The following is a 25,674-nucleotide window of genomic DNA, read 5'->3' as shown; positions in this document are numbered from 1 at the left end:
TTGGAATAAGTTCACCTATTGGAGCGTCGAGTCGCTTCGCAGAAGATGAATGACCGACATCTAAATAGTCAGTAGGTCATTATTGATATGGGCAAAAACTTGGATTTTTGAAGTTTAAATTGGCGATAAAATGATTTTTCAAATTGAATAAACCGCTTATCTAAGTTCAATTTGATGAAGAAATTAAAATTCAATTATGAATTCATAGAAAAAGTTAATTTTTGAACTTTTGTATCGTTAAAAATTAGCTTTTTTGGTTAAATTTGGTGAAAAATCGGTTATGCTGTATTGTTCTGATCAAAAATTGGCTTTTATGTGATTTATATGCCTTTTCTACTTTTATTTTGGTCAAAAGTTTGCTTTTTCATGTTTAGTTTGGCTATTTGACTCAGATATTCACTTTTCCAGATTTTATTTTTTCCAAAATTGTTTTTTTTGCACTTAGTTTGTTCAAAACATAATTTTCCACGTTTAGCTTGGACAAAAATTAGCTTCTCTAGTAATTTGGTCCAAAGTTGGTTGATTTTCAACTTTTATACACAAAATTGATATTTCTTAAATTATTTTACTTCTCTAAATTTTATTTGCTTGAAAATTGTCTCTTTTTTGATTAATTTTTTCTCAAAACATGATTTTTTTTACATTTAGTTGGCTAAAATTTATTTGCTTCCTTGAGATTCATTTGGTCGAAAAGTCGTTTTCCACGTTCAGTTTAATAGAAAATTTACTGATTTTGATGGAAAAGTGGATTTTCTATTTCCAATTTTGCCAAAATTATATTTAATGAGTTTGAATTTGTCAAAAAGTTAATTTATTTGAAGAATGGATTCTTGATTTTCATAGTGGTCAAACTTATGTTTTCTCAAGCTCAATATGGTTAAAAATAGGTTTTCTAATGCCAATGTAGTTGAAAATTAGGTTTTCTTAGTCGAAAATTGGCTTCACTACCTCCAAAAAACATTAAAAGAGGCAGTAGGTCGCAACAGGTATTAACTTAATAGATACTGAGAGAACTGGAGAAATAAAGATAAAATCTCGACAGCACAATTTTTTTTAATAAGAATAATAAAAGCCTACTCTTATTTTAACTATAAAAAGAAATTCATTTTCCCACAGTTTAAAATTACTTTTTACAGTGTATTTAGTTACAGTGGAAGCGTGTATGCAATGTTTGTGGTCCTTCGAGCCGGATAAATGGATGGGTTGGTAGCGGCAAAGCATTGTCGGACAGACGATGCGGGGTTGGAACCACAGAATGGAACGGAGCCGCCGTTGGCGATGTTGGAACAGTGGAACGGAACGGGAGCGGCGAAGGCAACGGGTCTCGGTTGCCATTCATTCTCTCACTTTAATTACTTCCAATCTTCTAGCATTCATTAATCACCGATACGGATGCCGCCGCTCCTGTATGCCTTACTCGTTCTGTTCCTTTCTGACTGTCTCCTTCTTCGTCTTTTGGTTTAAAAACTATTCCGATTGCGTTAATTATACCGAGTGTGTGTTTGTTTGTGTGTGTGTGTGTGTGTTTTGGGTTGACATCAAAAACTAAGTAATAGTTGAATTTATTCATAAAATTATTTCCATATTTCTGCAACCTTGTTCATTATATTTGACGTAAGAATTAACGAAATTTTTAACTTAATTTAAGGTATCAATTCACACTCCAAGTAAAATCCATAAGCGCTGGTTTTGGTGTGAAATCAATTTTGAATAATATCAAAAAGACTGATAAGTTAAATATGACTTTTAGTGGCACCGAGCGTTGATAAAATGAAGAAGAAACCTGTTGGTCTATTTTTCAGTTCGTTTTCTTCTTCATACATTATTCCTTATTCCAAAAGCTCCATGTAAAATTCTACGGTTACTTCGATGTTATCAATAATATTAACTTTGATTTTCAACTCTGATTGACTTGTCTTTTTATCGAAATATATAACACTGGTTTACCATGTATAATAGATTCACATCTCATTGAAGAAAATATGATGACTGTGAAAGTTCTAGAAATCATCTGCAGTACGCAAAAATAGCTTAGAACGCTTCTTTGTGGATCATTTTTGCTAGAACTATCGATCTATTTATCGTTGTTTGTGAAACTATCTTTATTTCAATAGCATAAATGGATGCCAGGCTTCATCATTTAGCTTGATTTTGCTTATTCATCCCTCTCATTATCAACAAAACCTAGAACTCTCGATCTAGATATCATCTATAATTGTTCGTGAAAATATCATTGTTTCGATAACATTAATAGATGTGAGACTTCATAATCGGTTGGTTAAGCCTATTCATCTCTCACATTATCTGAAGAGCCCAGAACTATCGATCTATGATAGTTTATAATAGATGACAATAAGGAATTCGAATTAGGAAGTTAAAGCTCCATTCCTAAAGGTATATGGGGGATATAATTTGAAAAAATGAGTTTATGATAGTCAAAAGCTGCTTCTAAGAGCAACAGAAAGATTAATAAGATCAATATATAGGATACTGGAGGAAATATGTGAGTGAAAGTGACTGGTAGAAAAAGTCCTAAAAAAATACGACTAGACACACCTCAATCACCGAGAAGCCGACTAGAATTTTTTTCATCATTTCCTCGAAACATCATAAGCCTTATTAGGGAAATCCAGACGGAGCCCACGTTATTTAAAATAAATTGATTTTCCATCAGGTTTCTATGACCTTGCCCATAAAAGGAATCTCTCAATAACACCTCATTGAAAGGAAAAATATTTCGTATCAGGTTATACTGATGAGGTCCACACTAGGAGTTTCCCTTTTTTAAAATAAATTATTTATATGCAATATATTCGTTTTTATCTTTTGCGAGCACGTTTCTGTATCGTCCTGGTCTTTAATATTGTTTGCTGCGATTTTTTTAGTACAAACAACTAGGAAATGGTCATATCCTATGTAGTCTATCGTTGAGTTTTGTCCCCTAGAGTTCTGTCATGTGATTTTGTGTTGGGGTTTGTGTTTAAAGAATTTATTGTTTATCGCAGATCCACCCATCATAATGGATGTAGTAGAATCGACGAAGATTTCGTTTATAATGGTGTATTTAACGTATCTGTCAATTTTCAGTTCTATGCGAATTTTTGGCTGGGCTAAGATGCGTTTTGAAGTGAAGAAGCAAATGGAAGTCGCTCGGCACTAGATCGGGACTCTATGGGGATAGTTCAATTATTTTCAGGTTCATACGAGGAATCTCTCAGGTTAACCTTATCGGGCAAATAATTCTATTATCAAATCATTTGTACCATCTAATTGGAGCATCCTATAAATGTCAATTCAACAGTACCCTGATTCTACTTCTAGAAATTGCTTATTCATTTGGCCGTTAAATTGGGATCTAAATCTTTGCATGAATCGCAATTTCTGAATAAAGTTAACATCATAATATATATAATATATCGCTTCTATTATTTCATTAGTGTTTATATTGGAAGCGTTCGGATCTAACGAACGATCTTTATCATTGGTTTACGTCCAGTTGTATGATGTTACTGATTCTTATTTATTTGAGAGTGAAAATATGAAACCTTATCAAATCCTTGTTAGGTTATCCTGACCCATACCCCACTAGGTTGCGGAATTACCTGAAAAGGTCATTATCGGGTCCTCACAAAAAATACTAGTCGTGACGATTACTTATATAATGGTGTAAAAGCTGATCTTCATCATCTCAATTCTTTTTCCTTAGGAACTATCAAAGACATAACATAGAATTCATAAAGAAGAGAGTTTCTATAAGGACTAGATTATAAGCTTTCTCGACAAATTTTATACAAAATTCTACGTGGATTAAATTACAAATCAGGTTTTCTTCCATTTACTAAAAAACTATACCAACTCTTAATTAGAATTCCCGTATTCATGAAAACAAAGTTCCCAATGGATTTTTCCCAACAATCTTCACACGCCCATTCCTTACATTTCTAATTTCCTAATCTCTTGTAAATGTTTTCGTTAAAATTCCCATCTAGCCCTAAGGTATATCCGTGCGCTGCCGCGCTCTTATATATAAGCGACTCCTTGGCATGAAATTTAAATTCCGAAAAGGAAGCATTTAAACCAATTATCCGTTTCCATTAAAGTGCCGCGGAATATCCAGAGATTGTACTCTAAATCAAGAAGAGAAAGCTCTACTACATAAAATAAACATTTGCTACCCTTAACGTCCCGACCCCCCTACGCTACCCCTAATTAAATAAGAAGGACTTTCTTCAAAGTTTCAACCCTTCTTCGAGCTTGTTTCTAATTAATAATGGAGATTTGCGAGCCTTGAAATAATTAGGCGAAACAGCCATATTTTATTTTATATTTTCGGCGTGGGATTCAGTCACGCTCGGCATATGGGCAGGGGGATGTCGAGAAGGTGTTTATAAGAAAAATGATGAGTGATAAAATTTATATACAACAGGGATACGGAAACCGATATACTCATATTTCTTCTTTAGCAACCGTAACATATTTTAACGTTATGTTAAGCAAAAACAAAGCTGAAATCAGTTTAGTCCCGAAATTATATATTGGGCAAACAACTATAACTATTCAAAATGGAATTTACGAACGTAAAAAGAAAAAGAATTCCTTACGCACTTAATATAAACATTATTAAAAAAAAACCCACATTATTTTTTACGTTTATTTTATACGTTTACCTTTTTTAAAATGAAAGAATGTATTTGCCAAACATTTGTTGTACTTTTCTCTTCTAATTTACACATAAAATACTACTTTTCTAACGTAAAATCTCTAAATGTTATTTAAGTAAAATGCATAGTCGCTTGTAAAAATTCTCAATCGTAATAATTCGACATGAGTCTAGGGTCTCTTTTCTATGAAAATCAAGACGAATTACAACGGAAAATATATAAAATTTTGCAGAAAACAAGTATTTTATTAGTTCATCCATGAAAACGTACTTAAAATAATATCTTACCAAACATAAAATCCTAATCAAACCTTACTGAAGCTTTTATTGGACGTTAGTCGAAACATTTGACGAAAACAATTAGAAAACAATTAGAAGCTCCCGCGGCATCCTCGATCCATCAATCAAACGCCCGCTGACTCCCTGGGGATGCAAGCGGCGGTCGAAACGTCACGGGACCCGGCCCGAGGCCTGTTTATTCCCCAGGAGGCGATGTTCTCTATTTTCCAGCCGGGTCTGTCTAAAAAATGAACTCGGAGAAGTAGCTGGGTGTCGAGGGGAGAAAATGATCGAAAAATAAGGACGGTTATCTGATAATTGGATGATAGGATAATGTTTTTGAAATTTGGGTGGCTAGAAAAGATTGAAACTAGCTTCATTCATTCACTTGAGACACTACTGAATGAATAGTTGAATGTACAGTTCATGATCTACAAAAAAAACTTACGTTTTTCGTCTTGTTTCTAGTAATTATTCTGGCAGATTAGTGACTGAATATAATTATTGGGTCGCACTATATGCAAATAACTTTTCTAGCAAGGGTAATAGTGAGAAAAAGTTTCATTTATAAGAAACAATACTATAGACACTTTCTCAGAAGACACTGCCATTCTAGTAATAGGAAAGAGCAATGAAGAAGCAATTAACAAGCTACAAACGGCTATCCAACACATCTACGACTGGACGAAGAAATTGAAAAAATTAAACTTAATGGTTGCATTCAGTTGACCAAAAATAAATCATATTCCATTCAGAATAACTAATTCCACACTTGAATACGGTAAAATACTTTTGTAGATGCGAAATTTCAATGTAGGTAATGGCAAATTTGTCTCTTCATAACAAGTTTACGTCTTATAAGCAAATACCAAATCTTGTACAGACTTAGAGTATCAAATTTTGGGAATGTACCAAATCAGGCAGCCAAGCAATCATCCTAAGATTCCAAAACAAAGCACCGAGTAAAATATTAGATGCCTCTTGATACATTAGCAACAGTGATCTCTATAAGGATCAGGACATGGACACTGTCTACCAGATTAACAAGAAATTATCCATAATCATGTCAATGTCGAAGCCATCCACATCCATACGTGGTTAGAAAGATGAATCAAGTGGATTGAGCTCTCAAAGATATCTTAGTCATTTTAGTGCAACAGTGTGATACTACAAAACCTAATGGTCGATGATGAGTATACCTTAGAGTGCATTTTTCTTGTATTTCAATATATATAGTGTCACCTACATATTAGGATCACTGTTAGGGCACGGATTATCAATATAACTTTAACTTACAAGCGTCTCAGTAATTTTCTAACCTTATCTGTAACATATATATGTTTTTTTTTACATAACTGGTCTGTAATCGTAAAGTTTATGTACATTAGTTCACGGTTTATGTGAATTTTTAACCAATTAAATCTAACTGATAAAATTACATACAAAGTATCTTATACTAGGGTTGCTACTTAAGTTTTCGGATATGGCAAATCTTAGATTGTCATCATTAAGTTTCACATGTTCTTCAATGGTGAACGTACTCAAAACATGTTGTAATTCGAGCTACTATTTTGAGGTATGGCAACACTGGTGTGAATATGTCAAATCTGACATACGAGTGTTATTTGAGTTATTCACAGATACTTGAAACATTCATTTTCGTGCTATTATTTTCGTTGATTTTCGACGTGGATTAAACCAATAATCATTGTCGTACTTCGCTACAGGATTATTCTCGTGATGGTTGTCCAAAATCGGGCGCCAGAAACCGATTGTGCAAGATTGTCATGTGACATACCGGAAGATTGAGTCGCTAGATCACGAAATGTGAGCTCTGTCATAACAGTTCAAACAAAAACATTTTTGAACAGTCAAAACATCGAATTGATGGGTCATCCGCTGAACATTTCGCAACGAATGATTTTTTCTTATTCCTGCACATCAAAAATAAATCACGAGGTCAACGTTTTTATACACCTGAAGAAGCGGTTGATGCGTTCAAATCAAATGCTTCAGAGGTATCTCAATCAGAATGGACAATTGGTTCAAACGCATGAATAATATTTTGGAAAACAATAAATATCGAGTTATAAATATTTGTTTTTATTTGTCTATCCTCAACCCTCATTACAAAGTCATTTGAGTCACTTTTTTAATTAGATAGGCTTAAGCTGAAGTAATAAATTACAATAAAATACCGCGAGGATTGTTACGAAGTTCGCAAAATTTTTCCCTAGACCCTGTACAGCTATTATTGCATTTTAAAAATTCGGTGAATTCGTGCGGCGTCTTTCACATTTTTTATAAATGGTGAAACTCGTTTGATATTTATTTGTATATAATTTTTTTAATAGCAGATGGTTTACTTACAGTATTTCTTTTAAATTTCTAGGAAAATCTATTTATTTATTTCTTTTTGTTGTAGAATTTTGTAGAATTTTATTTAGGCATGTGAATGATTAGTTAGTTTAGCTTTAAATAAATAGTCGTAGGGAATAGAGTGAATTAGTAAAAGTAACCGCAGAAATTGTTTAAGTATATAAATAAATTATTACAAGTGAAGTGTACTGTATAGTGTGTAAATAAATTGAGAACGTAAGTGTCAGTGTTTATTAATTCACCCCACGAATAGAAAGAATACGAAATAAATACGAAAAACGTTACAATATTAAATCATGCACTGATTATACGATGATCTATTGGAATAAAATCCAGCAAGTCATTAGATTATTGTAAAATTGAAACATCATAGTAGGTACTAGTTAGAGCATGATTAGCACATTTTTTTATATACGAAAAATGTCTCGCTGTCGGTGTTACTACAATAAAGGAAACATGCAGGGAAATACAATGATGGAGTAAATCAGAAAAAGAAATGCTCCCGGTGCTAACTACACAGTTTATTACCCACCTGGGGTAGGTGTGCAAAGATATCTCTATTTCTTTATTAGTTGAATAGCATCGAATAGCTTTATCATTTACTTTTGAGAATCGATATAATAGGATACAGGTATCATCCACAAAATATGCTTATATCATTTTGAAATAGTACGTATACGAGGTATGGCTATTAAATAGACTACCGATGCTACAGCAACTGATAGCTATTAAGAATGCAGTGCCTCTCGCCACTGTAAATAAATATTGAAATGGCAGTGAATGTATATTGTGAGTTAGATATGAAGGAACAGCTGAGGGCTTATAATAAAACTCTTTTTTTAAATCTAAATTTGAAGATTTGGTACATAAGTGGCGCAGCCAGTAGGATACGTACGGATTTCGAAAGTAAAAAGTTTCTCATTGTACCTTCTAATTTCTATACCCTAAGTGCATATTACAAACTTGTAATATCTCGTATCAGAAGCAAAAAATCACGAAAAAGACCGGGAAAGCGGAGCGATCGAGCTAAAGACCAATTTGTAAGTGCCTTTTCTTTTTTACCTTTATAAGTATGAGTATTTTGGCGAAGATAGTTAAATTCTGTTCATTGCGGACAATTGGTTATCTTGATTGATATTGACGAAATAATTAACAGACTTTCGAATATAGATAACGAGAATAATATTAACATTAAAGGGATTGATTGATTGATAATAAAACCTAACCAAAATTCATTCTTCGCTCTAACTTTGCTTAATAAAAGTCTATTGGAATTGTAATTTATTGTTTTTAAATTCAAGTTTTGATACGGAATTCGCGTGCAGATATTTCTGAGTATTTGTTGCTTAGTATTTGTTTGACTACCATCTATAGTGAAAGTTAACTGAGAATTTGGATATAAAAAAGCTGTACGCAAGATGGGTACCGAATTTGCTCACAATTAAACAAAAACAGCGTCGTGAAGATGTTTCCACCAAGTGCTTGGCAATCATAGAAATAAAGGCGAATTTTTGTGCCGCTTCATAACCACTTCACACCTGAAGCAGATGACCAATCACAAGAAAGGACTGGAAAAGATAAAACCGGGTCTAAAAGAAGGCAGAGACCGTTCTATCTTTATGACGTCGGTTTTCGGGATGCGCGTGGAATAATCAAAAGAGAAAAACTATTATGCGAATTTATTGAAATGTTTAAGTGAATAAATCAAGCAAAAACAGTCGCATATGGCTAAGAAGAAACTGTTGTTTCATGAAGACAATGCACCAGGTCACATATCCGTTATTGCAATTGCCAAAATCAATGAATTAAAGTTTTGGCGGCAACTCATGCACCCTATTTACCTGATTTAGCCCTCACAGATTATTTTCTGTGACTTGAAAAAATGGCTTGGTAGTCAAAGATTTTACAATAATCAAAAGGTGATGAAAGGAGGGTCAGGTACTTCTGGGACCATCCTCGTATCTATTTATTTAATATAATCATTCGACTTTTGTATCAAGTATTACATATTTATACTATTTATTATTGCTAGCAGTTAATAACTGGGACGATGACACAGCGAAATAACAACATATATATTCTGTCTGACACATATAAGAAACAGGAATTCCATAGATATATTTATACTAATCAAGACATGTTTGATTACCTCCCGCTGAATTATGTAAACGCAAGAATTTATAGTGAACCCATCACAAAAAAAAACATATATAATCTAATAATTAACTCACTTATAAACGGGAAAATGTAGTGTTTTTGTAGAAATAATGTACATATTGATATTTTCTCGAAAACCGCCTCCGTTCTACGGCGGCGAGAATCCTAGTTCCGTCATACACAAACGACGGTAAGGTGAGGGGGCGGCGGACAGGTGTATTGTTCCTAATAGGAAGTGACACGTTCAATAAAGTATGAAAATGTATTCCATGAAATATTCATGTCTGGCAGAGTTGCCATGGATCCGTACGCGAGCTTGTCATGTACGATTTTCCAAGTGAATGCAGCTTCAACCACTTGCTACATTAGCAAACTCTCAATATTCACTTGTTTTAGTGCTTACGTTGTTCAATTTGATGCTTAGAAACAGATGAGACGTATTGCGAAACCAACAATCATAACCAATTTTGAAGAAATGAAAAATACAAATAGAAAAAATAAACAGAATAAATGGATGTATGGTTGTAATTTTCTTAATTGGCGAAGCAAAAAATACGACGAAAGAAAATAATAAAAAAGGTTTACGCAATTTTCAGCGGCGTTCCATTGTTAAAATAACTAAGTTGTATTATAATGGACAATTTTTATTATAGAAAATTACTTGAAACATTTTGAAAACATACTTGTTTTTTTTTTGAACCTACAATTTCTTTTGGTTATGAAGAAAAACAAAATAATTTATAGTTTTTAAACTAGAGCGGAGAACACAACCACTAAAGGGCTCCTAAGAACAACAGAAATGCGAACTCTGAGATCAATGACAGGACATACGTTACTCGATCGGAAGATAAATGAGAAATTAAGGGACATGTGCGATATTCAGGATGTAGTAAGATGGGCAAGGAACCCATGTTGACAAAATGCCAAATAAACGGTTAACAAAAATTGCAAAGGAAAAGAAACCAGACACAACTCGAATTTTAATCAATCTACAACCTTAGATGTACAATAAATGAAGTAATTGTAGAATATCTTGCTCGTTCTTACTTACTTTCTACTAATTACACAATTTTTCTATTCATCATTGTCCAATTTTCATATAACAATGTTTCTAATCACTCAAAGTACGTAAACGATTCAATTTGTGCGATTTTACTTTTAATGTACTCTAAACCATTTCTTTAGTATGAAACTTATAATAATATGGGGGCTTTGAGGTATGTCTTTGGGTTTTCAAATGCTATTGATAACGTAGTCGTTTTTTAAATTATTTTCTATAATTTGAAGCAACTTTTTTCCGTCGAAATCTTTTCAGTGTGCATGATTGATCATATAGGAATATTTTTTAAAATTTGGGAACGTTAATATAGGTAATGTATTGATGACTACATTTGGCGTAATTTTTTTTTTAGTTGATCAATTTTCAAATATTTTCGCTGTCATGATTTGGTATGGTAATATGCATGGGAATGGGAATGTTTCTAATGGATAAAAGCAATGCATTTGGTATAAAATTATATTCACTGCAAGCTTGAAGATTAATTACTTGTTTTCCCAGTCAACAGTAACTTTTATAATTATCATCATCTTAACCATTATGTCTTCTTTGTCTGAAAACACACTTAAATGCCTCTTAATATAATTAAATTTATAATTAACAATGTCCAATGGTGTTACAAAATTGGTTTCATGTTTTGATAACTTCGTCCACTTTTATCAATCAGTTTCTTTGGCGATACTTCAATTTCTTACCGGTATTACTAAAAAAATTCCTACTTTTGTAGTGTCAGTAAGTTTTCAGTGATACTCTTTATAATGCTTTAAGCAAAAATAAATAAATATACTTTTGTGTACAATCATTTTTTCCATAAATTTTATAGATGAAATATTTATTATGGAAAAATTGGAATAAAGTATATTCCTATGCGATTATGCAGGTGAAAAAATGAGCAATTTGATATTTTACATTCACCCATCCACTCTAAAAGGTTCATTATGTACTAAAATATAATTTTTGGAAGTTACTCATATTCTAGAAACTCTTCAATATCTTCAAGCGATGAAAAAATCTAGTTGGGTCTTTAGAAACTCTTTTTCAACCCAACTTAACTCAGTTTCAATGTCAGACGTCTAATACCTATAAAAGTATTGAGTCTCTCTTATAGATAAATGTTTTTTGTTGATATTTTCAATCAGAATGGAATGTCTTAATGATAACGTGTTAATTACGTCATGTTTCAAGCTTCAATAATTTTTGGAAATTTAGAGGTATCTGATGTTATTTTTAATAGTGCAAATACTTGGAGAATGTTGCGGAAAATTTCCTAATTATTCATTCATAAAATGATTGCAAAACATTGAATGGAGCACTACCGCTTCTAAAATTTATAACGAAAAACTAATTAGCAGATACACCAAAAAGAAACTGAACAGTTATTAGAAATTGTCTCTACTCCCATGAGAATATTAGAGGGCATCGATTCAAAAAGTTTCTTAGAAATTAATTGACCGAACAACTCTTCACATTTTATCTATCGATATAAAATTCAATGACCGAGGTAATTTTTTTGAAAATATCTAGAGTTTTATACCACGAACCGCCACTGTCCTAAAGCAATAAATACAAATGAAAAATTCTAATTACTTTGTTGCCTGGGTTGTTCCTTCATTATTTTTATTTGCTAGCTATTTTCTAGTGTTGACTATTTATAAACCTTTTAATTGTTTTCAGCAGGTTCTGATTAATCGAAGGTGGAATTTTATTTCTTCCACATCGTTTGTTACTATCGGTATTGCTATCAAATATAATTTGAATTATGTTTTTGTTTTTCATAATTTAAGCTTACAATATACCTCAGCTACAAAATTCTTTGCAGTTTAAGTGAAGATACATGCTTATAAATATAAAGTGTAGATATAGCAATAGAAAGTGATTTTCTCAAATTTTGAACACAAGTTAATCTATTAAGAAATTTTCTCAAGTAGATTCGAATAGAGGGTTATTACGACAAAACCGAAAATACGATATGTATTATGTTATTGTATAAAATTGGCCTAAATTAGAGAACTGTTTAGAATAAAACGTAATATGTAAAGAATGTTATCAATATTCCCTAAATTCAACCCTGCTCGCGATTCCACCGGCACGGCGAGAAAACAACTGACAGTTATTGCATTTTCAACGTTGTTCTCTCCCTCCTCCCTCTCTCCTTCGCCGCTTTCCATCCCTGCGACCCTTTCCAGAACTGGCACGGCCGCTGCTCCTATAATAGTAATCATCGTAATGGTACTGGTACAGCTCACCCCGCATCCCGAATCCCTCGCAACCCCCGAGCACCTCATTTAACGAATAATTCTGTCTTGTTTCCGAAATATCACGAATATTCCGTGAAATGGGTGACGGGTGCTATGCCATTCCTGATGTTGCTTTTACTGCTTATTACATGACACTCGGTTTTTGGTTAGAGGTGGATTGTTCATTTATTCAAGCATTCAATTTTTTATTTTCTATTTCAGCTTAAAAAGTGGAATAAAATAAAAATAAATAAAAAACGTGACGCTTTTATGAAATATACTCATAAGAGAATCTATATATTACAACAACAAAAAGCATTTTGCTATAATTTAGATCCATAGTTTGTCAATCACTCTTATTGATTAATACCAAAGGTGAAGAGTGTCCCAATGGACTATATAACTCCCAATTTAAGTTTATATAGTCGCATATCTACTCACAATTGTTAATTTATCATCCATTATCTTCCATAACTTATCTGTTCAAACGAAGCCACTGATTGAAATGATCATATTTTTTGCTAATTGTTCGGAATCGCTTTCAGTATTGTTTTCAACTGTTCGTTCTATGATGAACGTTTTGTTGTTTGCTTGTTATAAACGCCGTTCGTTACATCTGGGATTTTAATTAGAGCCTTTTGTTTGATTTCAATCAGGACGATAACGAGTAAACATATTTGCCGGCATGAGTATTCGTTAATTTCCAGCCGTATCAAGTATATATATGTATGTACCTTTTCAACTATGAATGCATTACAAATTTTGATATTTTATCTAGAGATATTTCATTTGAAATTTATGTTTTCTTAGGTTTTTCATTTCATAAAATCGTCCAGTAGAGTAGTTATGTTTTCATGACCATTATGTAGATCAAAACTACTACAGATTATCCGATATCTCTATCTTTATCTAGTTCCATCATTTTAAGAAGTCTTGAAAGTTGTTACTTCATGTGAAATTACGATTTGGACTAATTTACTAAATGACCTTAACCTGAGAACACGCTTGAGAGTAACTCAATCCTATGTTTTGATTACCCTAATATATGGTGTTGAGAGCTAGACTTTGAAGGTCTCCAGCATGCGTAAGGTGGAAGCTATTGAGGTGTGGCTCTTTAGACGGATCCTTAAAATACCATGGACGGATCGGGTGACCAACAACGAGGTGCTGAGGTGCCTACTTTGGCCACATTTTTAGAAATAAAAAATATGTCTTATTACAGCTGATCATGGAAGGGAAGATAGAAGGCAGGCGCGGCCTGGATAGAAAAAGATGTTCTTGGTTGAAAAACCTTCGAGAGGAATTCCAAAGAATGATAGCCAACCTTCATTAGAATGAAGCAGGCACTGGAAGAAGTCTACTAAATCTGCATAGTTTATTTTCTCCAGGCGCTTATTGAGTGTAAAACGCGTATTAAGTTAACTTACTATCATATTTACAAGGGAGCTTAGCCTGGTCTTTGTGTCCAAGTTTAGTATCCTCTATCTACATAGTTTGGCACATACCTATACTTTAAGAAGGTTACTGCCTATAACCTTTTTATTGACTTAACTGGGAGCTTCTTCATTTTCTATGTGGATTTCATAGCCTATTACTCAGGATTATCCCTTCCGGATCAACTTAGACTGGATCTATAAAATACTAATTACCTTTAGAGCCACTTGACTTGCCAAATGACGGTAGTTTCAAAATCTAATAGTTGGTATTTCTGCTTAGAACATTGTAACATACAATGCGAGGTATGAGTATTCTTGTATGATGTAATTCTTTGTTGCTTCTTGAGCCGTCAGTATATAAAATTAGATTTCCTTTCTTTTCGCGTTTTAGATCAAAGTTTAACTTTTCAAGGTGCCACATAAGTTGAAAAAAATATGATTTTATCTGCGTAACTGAAAGATATAAAAAAGCAGATCTTGTCGTACTTGAAGTCGTCAAGGGGACCAGAAGTCCATTCTTTCCCGTTGACTCTAACTATATGTCCAAGCTATGTCATTATTGTTGCCGTTTGTCTTTGTTTTTAATATGGTTTTCTGGTATAAAAGTTTTGTTTCATGCATTATTTATTTTTTCTTATATTGTGTTATCAATATCTCTTTCGAATCCTCTTTCTCTATTTGTTACTGCAGGTGGTCAACATGTTTTAGTTTTCTATCATTTGTTGTTGATCGTTTTTGCTAAATCAATCCTCCTTTCTTCCAAAAAAACCCACTTTAATAATTTCTTAGGTAACCCTAATTTTACAATACGTCATATTATTATAGTCCTTACTTTCCCGGAGACTTTTTTCCCCAAATACTTTTCGCATCACCAAATGTTTCCCTACATTTTCTATCCGAGAAATGATTTATCCTGTCGTCGCTAACGTACTTGCAAAATCCCATTTCCGGACCGAAATAAAATAAAAAATATACAGCGAGAGACTAATCTCCGGAAGAGCACCTTAATTCCAGTTCGGGCTTCTTCAGAATCCTTCCTGATATGTGTATGTCGCTAGGAGATCCTACCGATTCTCAGAGGCGCTACGTTACAACTTTCTATTTAATCATTCTAAATTCTGATAAAGATTATTTTAAAATTGAAACAAGCAACAGATAAATGATATAAATATTATGGAGGGCTTAGGAACTATAGTAGGGACTAATTTCTAAACTTATGAGAAGCCTCCCGATACAAGTCTTGGCGGGTGGAGGCGAAAGTCAAAGATTGCAACGCGTGCTTAATCTGAAGACAAATTTCAAGTTTGACACGTCGTTTTACAACGTATTCGTCACTGAAAGAAAATTTGAAACATTAAAATTTGAAATCATCTTGAATAATATCCTTCACCTTGTATCAATTTTATGATAGATTATTAATTATAAACATATAAATAAACTAACGACTTGACTGGTCATATTGTTCATTTTGATTGTTCTATTTTGATTTATTTTCTTAAAATAACTACTTTTATTAATTAGAATCAATAATTTGAGCATTTCATCTAATTATAAATACTTACATGTGTATACCAAATAAATAGAATTTTTTAAGGAAAATGATAATTTTAAACTCAAACTCTTGTAGTAACATACAAGGTCTGTCGCTTCCAAAAAGACCCACTCCGATTGAGGAAATTTACGGTGACAAATACCCACATATTATGCCGCAGGAGGCCGTGGTGTCACGCGGCGGATCGCACCAGGCCTTGGACGGAGATCCCCGGGTGACAGCTTTTGTTTCTTTTTGCTCTTTTACTCTCTCTCGGTTTGTAGGAATCAGTATTAATGTATTACACTGAGAAAAATTCTTTGGAAAAAAGTTGACATAAAATCATAACATTACATAGGAAATTTATGCTTCAATAGAAGTATTAGTGTGTTTAATTCGCTTTTATAAGAACCTGCACGCGTCTAAAATGATTTAAAGATTTAAAGAATCTAAACATGGAATAAGTATTGTTTTAAAATAATCCCCGAGAAAAGAATGTAAAAATTTAGAGAGGTATTTTTTAGATTCTTTAAAAATCTTAAACTGTTTAGTATAAAATTATATTTCAGCTAAAATAAAAATAAGGGATAGTAGTTACTAAAAAAACAACAAGTTCTATAAATTTTTAAATTAAAATCCTGAACTATTCCATAACAAATTTTTCTTTTATTTTTTTATAACGAATCTATATTTCAAATTGAAACAGTTTTACGTGGTGGAATTCATTTTTCTAAATAATATATTCGTTTATTTGTGAATCAAACAACGTCGTTGACATTTTTTTCTATCCTTTCTTTCCACACTCTTGTGTAATCATTAATCCGCTGAAATATTAATTGAGGCGACTTTGTTTTTACTATATAGTATCCGACGTAATGCGCATACGTTATTCTCATTCAATGTATCTGATCTGATCTGATTGTTTTCGAAAATTTTGAATTCTTTGAATACAAATTATAGAAACTCAGTTTCTCGTTCTTATTGTTCTACTTCTCCTTCCTCATCTGAATGTGTCTCTTCTCTTCAAATTTCTTCTACATCTTCTTTAACCATAAAAAGACTTGTATTGCAAACCACTTCTTTAGCAACAACATCTTGATGTAGTTCTAATCGTTTTACATGCTCAAATAATCTCTGAAACATACATAAGAAGATTGATATATGGCAAATTAATTTTTTCAAAAGAAATTTATAACTTTTGTGCGGAAACTTTAGGACAAGTACTTTTTATAACGACCCTTCCAGTATCAACTATTTTAGCTTCATTTACATCAGATTCTTCGACATTAATAGCAATTTCATTATCATCCTCATCATTCAGAATCATGCAGAATTGATTGGTTTCACAATCGCAGAAAATCTCTTAGATAATTAAGTGAAAATAATTTTATATTTAAAGAAAATTAATTCTTGGGAATGGGGCTCTTTCTCCGCCGCCGCAGATCATGAAAATATTATGTTATACTCTGAATCACCAATAGTCAGATCTTCTTGATTGTTTTGACCATATAAATGATGCTCAGAAAGCTACGATGTTTTTTATTCTTTGATTGGAAAACAATGTGATATAAAATAAATGCGGGGTGTATTATAATCATATTTATCTATTTGAAGATATTCAGAAAGAAAAGACATCTCACAATTTTTCGGGACCTCAGATATTAAGGCCGACGAAATTGAAACTTTTTGTGAAAATTTTATTCTAATCACGATTGAAATGTTTAAAACAAAAATGTTGTGTCTATTAGTGCGAATATTGAGAAATAATTCAGTAATTTTCAATGGAAGTTTAGCTTTTTCAGCAATCTTTTTCTCAGTGTTTCAAACGTCGCGTTAAGACGGAGGGTATGAAGATTGAAGAAAAGATCGTAAACTAGCGAGGGATAAGACGTGTCACAATGACAAAAATTTAGGTGTTGTATAAAAAACTCCGTTGGAGCTGGCAATCGTAAAATAGATGGAAATAGTAAAAAAATTATATCAATAAATTACGATGAATTATATGGGTATAAATAAATTAACTGTCAGCGTTGTTTTCATATCTAACGATAATACACATGCCAATATTGCTTTGGATGATGAAATTACTTCTAAACAACAAATTTCCAAGACAACAAGATTGCTGTTTGAAACATAAATTACTGAAGATGATTGAAAGTACCTCAAAACGTAACAATATGCCAAACAAATTTCAAGTGAAAATTATTAATCTTATGCCAGTAATAAGATCTTCGATTGTTTGTAGTACCAATGTTTATTTATTAATTCATTAGTTCTCCAAGAAATGTTTGCTTGTGTTTTAATATCTCCTGCAAGTATTTTGAATAAATAATTACAATTTGTGATCATTTTCTTCATAATGTCTCTGGCGAACGGTTTCCTTGACATATACAACGATCTAAATATGTACGTATCACCTAAACCATCCATTTAATCGAGTTCATCGAGTTGAGTACCTTTTTAGATTGTACAGGATGTCCCTGTAAAAGTTACGGATTGTTTACCATTGGGCACGAGCCGCTCCTGGCCCTCAGCTAGTAGTGTAGAATTATTTATTCCGTCAAAAACACAACATGGACATACGTAATCATCCATTAAAAATTCATAATGTTCAAATGTATAATTTAGAAAATATACTTAAATACAAGTTCTGCTTTCGCAACTTTAGAAGCCTATAACTCACAAACGGGGTATTGTTTGAGAAATTTTTTTATGTCACAGTATTATGTTCACGTCATCTATTCCCTCCCGAATTTTTTGCGTCAATTCCCGAAACTCTCGGTATAATATTCTAATAAATAATCGAACAGTTCAAAATAGCAGCACTCATGAAAAAAGAGGTTAATCACTTTATTTGATAAGATGCAACTGCAGGATCTCCCCAGATTAGAGGCAAAACTTGAAATATCTGCAAAACAATATTTTGTGATTTGTGATACTATACCGAAGAATAGATCAAGGATATTAACCCCAAGTTTTCATATGTCAAAACACAATTTAAACAAAGGCGATGAAGGTTCACAAAAAAGGGACCCTTTTCAAGTTAGAAAGATTCGCCGCAGAACAAGCTCGGACCTGGACAACCACAAAAACGGTTCGCTGAATGTTACAAGAGAAGTAAACAAAGGCATCTCAAACATCATTACAAGTATCCAGCCATAGAGATGCTTTCCACATACTTTAAGAGGTAATTCGGTCTTTGACTCAAGTCCAGAAATACAAAATATCATTTTTCAAGTCTCAGAAAGATACAGACACACAACCCACACCATAGCGGATCCTGTTAGTGTTTGTTGATGTCTATCTATCAAAGCGGCAATACCTATGAAATTATATCAAGTGGTCATAAGGTGAACTTGACAAAATTCGAAGATTATGGGATGGAAACGACCAAGCTTCACGTTGAGCTGTGTCCATGGTAGCCTATTATGTAGCCCACGCTCCATAAAATCATTCTGCACGGCGCAACTATGATAGAAAATGCGAACTTGGTGTACAAAATAGACTGTTTAAGCTCTGAACCTCTTCTGAGTGCCATGTGGCCAATTAAGCTGTTTCTTTTTTAATAAATTACCAGTTAATTTCTTATATTTCTTAAAATTCCAAATACATTACATGAATCGCAATATAATGTGTTCTTGTTTTATGCTCCTTATGTAATATGCCACCAATAATAAAACAAAACGACAAATCATTCTTTAATTAGCTCTAATTTTGGCCGATGGATGGGTCAAATACCTCCAAGCGCGTTAGTTGATAATATTCATACTGAATACACTGCTTACACTACCAATAACACTGTCTAGCGCGTTTCGATAACCAAGTTATCGTCTTCAGAGTCTGATTCTACTCACTAACTTCCAGAAGTGATAACCCTAAAGAGGTTGGTTTGAAGAAAGTATGTTATAAGTTACAAATTAGTCGCGCGACCCCTGTATATCACCAACTTCTAGTGAGTTAGCAATAAAACAATCGGGTTCCTATTCTTTTCTACACCAACTACCTACTGCTTGCCAGGAGATAGATGGGTATCTAAAACCCCGGATAATTAAAGGGCAATATATAATCCGTGGCCCAAGGGCAGAAAGGGATTCCGTTTGGTCTTGCAGAGTAATTTATGAAGGCATATATATATCAAGTATCAATGCGTGAAAGAGAATTTTCATTAATTGGAATAAACTCAGTAACTTGAGGTTTTTAAAACATAAATAGTTTTGGGGAACTTCTTATCGATACTAGACAATCTTGTTACATTCAGAATGTGTCAAATTGATATCGATATTATAAAATTAAAATAAATTATTTCAATTAGTCTATCTACATCTTTGATTTCTTCATTTTCTTTGCCTTCTTCTCCTTCAAATATTTCTATAACCAACATATAATTTAACAACTACAATACACCAGAGTATTGTAATTGAAAAGAAAACATTTCTAAAAATTACTGATAAAAATCCTTCGATTTAATATTTTATGCTGATTCCTTCAAAATGGACTCCGGTGTAAGTCGCATATTTACTTCAAACGCTTACCTTCGACGTGTGGTGTTAACACTGGCAAAGTATATAGCTTTCTTTCATCTTTACTGATCCCGTTTCGTCTTTCCAATGAATTAAAATCATTTTCACACTCACAACATCCATTCATGTATTTCTCGCGGCAAATTTTTGAGTAGGAAAAAGCGGCGACAATAAGAAGACTCCGTATTAATCGTACCAAACTAACTCACGGTTATTTGATGTTTTCCTATTTGTCACTTTGCTGTAACAGTTACGAACATCCTGCAGACTACCAGTACTTTAATTTGAAACCTAATTTAAAGGAAACTCTCCATTGTCCAATAAATATTTAGACGGACTTGGAGCTACCAACGTGAGTTAGAAAAAGAAGAACTTTGTGTTTAAGTAGTTTTTCATGTAATTTTCATCATTTTTGTTTCCGTTTCGATGAACAGCGCTGTCGATAAACGTTGAAATGAAATAAAAAATAATTTGACATTCTTTAAATTGAAAATATAACGTCAAATGACCAATTTCTAAATATTTATTGAACGACTAAATCTTTTAATGATTTTTTCACGTTTCGACATAATTTCTTCAATAGTTTTGGCACGAAATATGTTAACATATAATTGTCATAAATATTTTTATCTTTGTCTCCATAATTAACGGCTCCCATACTTCTCGACTAGTAATTTCCTGCAAAAGTTTCTCATTAGGTATTGGACAAGTTGAACATAAATTTCGCGTATTTTTTCAAAAATCCTACTTCGTAATTTTTCCTTATTATCGATTTACCCTCCTCATCATACACTTTGCAAAAATCTCTAATCTAAAAACAAATATAGTCAGTCAGATATTTGGTTCGATTTTTAGTCCTGAAATATTAATGATTATTTAAGTAATTTGATTTAATTTGGCCGAAGGAGAAGTTTATCCAGTTTATCCTACAAAAATATTTTTCTTCTCAAATCTTACGCCCCCTGAATTAATTCTCCCTTTTTTAACAAAAGACAAAGTGCAGCGTTATATACAATCATTGGCACTGCCTACTCGATTCGTATTTTTATTCCTGATATTCGCTGGATCATTTAAGTTCCGCCGAAATTGCTGGGTGTTTGACTTGAGGTCGTCACATAAACGATGTAAATGTGGAATAAAGAAGAGAAGAAATTACTACACTTTATTATGTTTCACTTGTTCAGGGCGTGTTTCTTTATTTAGATAGATTTAGATACGAAGGGATCGAAAACAATTTTTATAATTCCAGTATTTCCTTATGTTAGTCTAGATGAAACTTCAAGCGAATACAAGCAATGACAATGAAAAAAACAAGTAGAAAACAGTTATTCTGTAAAGCTATGTGACCTTTTAAACAATACACAGAAGAAGGTAGTGAGTTGTGAACGTCTCAATTCCCAACAAGAATCATGAAATTTTGTGCCTGTACCACAAGGTATCACAAATTCACTATTGAGACAAAATATGCGTGAATGTTCGATATCAAAAACAGTTGGAAAGCTAGTTTTCTAGATTGATAAACCTTCAAGTACCACCAGGGAAAAACCATCAGTTTTTGTTAGTATAGAAAGAGATTTTTTTCTTAGAAAGATCAGAATGTGGGATGCCTCTAGCTGTAAAAAGTGCTCCGTACCTCCGTAGTGTCTCTTCGAGAGAATGTAAATAGTTTCTTCCTCTGCTGCGCAGAATCTGCATACTATGCTTGTCTAGCCATTGAGATGATAGTGCTCCAACAGGAGATCTTCTCTGGTCAAAGCATCCCAGGAAACACTTGCATCAAAACCTGTAGAATGTCCTAATAACTGGTTTTACCCCTATCTACCCCTATCTCTAGTTGATACCACAAGTTCTACGAAGGGTTTGCTTGCGCCTACTTTAGCGAGTCTGTCAGGGATTCTCAAACTAGTTTGGATTTTATGATATTGGAGCTTTGAGCTCTAATGGTTGCTTAGATATTGGACGTGATGATGATATCATATACCAGTTTGTTCTGCTGTGTCATCTGTGTACCATTTTATTCCATTTCTGTTCATTTCTTGTATGGTTAGGTATGGTGTTTTGATTCCACTTCCTTCTACAACTTAGTTTTAAGGTTAATTTTTTCTCAAAGCTGAAATTTTACGGTATTCTGTCCTAGGTTTAGTCATTTCCACTGCAGCTTTTTGGTATGATTGCCGTGTGCACCCATTGTAGGATCTTTTGACTACAAACTCAATTCCTCCCTGCGAAATTTCTGCTTACCATCAAGCCTTTTGTAGCTTTGGTGATTATCTCCTTTTCGTGTTTGTTCCAGAGAAGTTCACTATCTAGTATGAGTATTTCTCCTCTATTTTCTACACAATAGCTTGTCCGTTTTGCTCGATAGGCTTTAGATAGGCAGAGTTCCCCCTTGTTTACCGAAAGTGTAACTGACAAATTTCATTTTTAGTTTGTTAGACTAAAAATTACGTTATGAATGCGCGGTACTTGTGGCGAAATATTGAACTAAACTAAGATTATAATTGAGATACAATGGATGGAAAAAACTAATGAAAATAGAAAGCTGTTTGATGTTAAGTTTGACGTACAACTATTTATATAAAAAATAATTTAATATGACTCATCGAATACCGAGGACACAAAGTAGCAACTGGTTTTTGATACGAATTAATTCCGAACATATATCATACCTTTATCTTATACGGCGATCGGACGCCATCATAAATAATAAAATATCAATTATGAATATCTAAGTTGGTTTGTGAAACGCTCGCTGTTGTTTTGTGTGTATACGCCTCTCAATCATCGCCTTCTTGATGATCCAGTCCACGAAAAAGAGTAGTAGCATGATTAAAAGGCTTGAATAACAAACAAAACTGTCAGACGAGATTCAACTACCGCAAAGACAATGAAAGTCGGTAATTAAGAACAATGGAAAAATGTTTTTTTTTTGGGACAAAAGACAAACTACTTGTATTCTTTTTTCAATGAAACACAAGATGGGGATCGTAGTTTGTGGAAAATATACTAGTGGGAATACTTAATCGATGAGTTATAATACACGGAGTGAAACGAAAGTATAATAACAATAAATAAATCAAAACGTGGTAAAAAATGAATATACTCTTTCAAACATAAACAATAGGAGTCAGTATGTGTATTTCAGTACAAAAAATATTTATATATCTCATACAAATTCTACCAATCATTATTTTGAATGTCATACTAATTTAGGGTATTATTTATCATTTATGCATTATTGTTCTTATTGTTTCTATAGAAAATATTTTCAAAATGTGCATAATTGCGCTGTAGGCTCTGTTCGTAGGTTTTTCAAAATATTCGAGAGTACTATTTGCTGTATATTGCTAGAAAGCTATGACATAAGTATCTTTAATGAAACTTTTCTTATTTTCCATAATTAAATAACTCCCAAGCCCCTCAACTATTAATTTCCTACGAACATTTCTCATTAGGTATTGGACGACTTCTACATCTATTTTGCGTATTTTTCCAAAAATTTTAAATCGTAATTTTTCCTTATTTTCGACTTATCATACACTTGGCGAAAAAGTACCCAAAAATCTCTAAATGGTCTGGTATGAGATGAATTCGGAGGTTATCCTGCTTTAGTACATAAAGTATGTTATTTTCAAGTAGCCATTTTGTACGTATTGTTAATGTACAAAATCAACTATTTTGGTGGTGCAGTTGATGATAAACCTTTCAGAATCGATAGCTTCCCCCCTTAATTGATTTCCATGAGTCGAAATCACACACCAGATCAGAAATTTATCAACGAATTTTGCTTTCTCTTCATATTTCACATTATTGAAGCATTCTTTTATGTTGTCTTTATAAAATTGATATTCGACTTGACAAGTGTGAATTATTTTTCATCGTTCATATCGATGACTCTATCAATCGCAATATGTATCATTCCTAATTGTTTTGGGGTATATTTAGGACACTTTCTCCTTGTTCGGTATTGTTGAAAAATTCTTGCTAATTTAATTTCCCCGATACACTCTGAGTATATCATTCACACGTTAAATTTCTTATGGAAACCCCGACTCTGTCTTTTGTTATTCCTATCAGACTTTCTGCTCTTTATCGGGAAAATATTCTTGGTTTTCCAGTTTTTGGAAGGTTCAGAAATGTTATTTTGTCTTCAAATTCAATTATAGTACGGTAAATGCTTCTGCGTGGAATATTTTGGTGATATCGTATTATTATAACCTATTTTTAAACTCCTAAACTTCGTGTCAAAACAATTGTGACCCACGTTACCTCCTAGGTAAGCATATGACGGTTAAAGATAAGAGAAATTTGGTTATATTAGAAATAATGCGTTTTGCAGCAATTCCAGCGATTCTCGATCAATATGATTTGTCGCCTCGTTCTGTTGAAACCACTGATTTTTCCTTAAAATATTTCGTGCAATTGGCGTCAGTACCTCATTTCTATAAGTTTCACGGGTAACAGTAGCGGTTTTTTCATCATCACCTTTAATAAAATACGGATCATTTTTACCGTGGACTGAAACTGCACATATTATCGTCACACGGTATGGTAAAGTGCCGCTTTTCGAAGCAAAAATAGCGAGCTTATTAATGTAATCGTCAACATAAAACCTAACCTAACCTAACCACACATTATACAATAAATCTTGGTCCTCGTATATTATAACCAAGAATTGTCGACAATACTCAACCCTGGCATTCATATCTTGGTTTTAAAAACTTGATTTCGGAAATCCGCATAAAAATATGAACGAATGTCTAATGGACGTATTCCAGATAATCAGAAATCTGGGTCGTCGTATATTACAACCAAAAATTGTCCATCTTACACAACCCTGGTTTTTATATCTTGGTTTTAAAAACTTGAATTTGGAAATCCACCTAAAAATATAAACGAATACCTGTTGGACATATTCCAGATATTCAGAAATGAGTGTGAAGTATGAGGATAGCCAGAAAAAAGTAGTAGAAGACATCAACTACAGATAAAAAGAACATACCAAACGTAGCAGTTAAGGAAAGAAACAGACAAAATCAAAAACGACTGACTAAAGATGAATTGTGGACATGTAATAAACAAAAAAAGGCAAAAATATACTTGCTACGGACTTGGACAGTAATTTCTTTACTCCTAACATAAATAAGAATGATGAAACCGATAACGATAACGATGAGGATATAGATGAAGAAGTAAATAGTGAAGAATGAGAAAAAATAAAGCTTAATACGCCTAATGAGGTAAAAGAAGTATTATAAATAGCAATATTTCCAGGGATTTGGTCTTATGTACAGTATTCATCCTAAACGTACAAATTACCAATATTATTATTAGCAATTATAGCAAATTTACTTAAGAAGTTACTTTTAGAAAATATGCAAACTGAGTTATGCTATCCTACCAGTTTGATTTTCGTAA

The sequence above is a fragment of the Diorhabda carinulata genome, chromosome 5, assembly GCF_026250575.1.
Source record: "Diorhabda carinulata isolate Delta chromosome 5, icDioCari1.1, whole genome shotgun sequence".
NCBI classification, from domain to species: domain Eukaryota; kingdom Metazoa; phylum Arthropoda; class Insecta; order Coleoptera; family Chrysomelidae; genus Diorhabda; species Diorhabda carinulata.
This window is presented reverse-complemented; position numbering follows the sequence as displayed.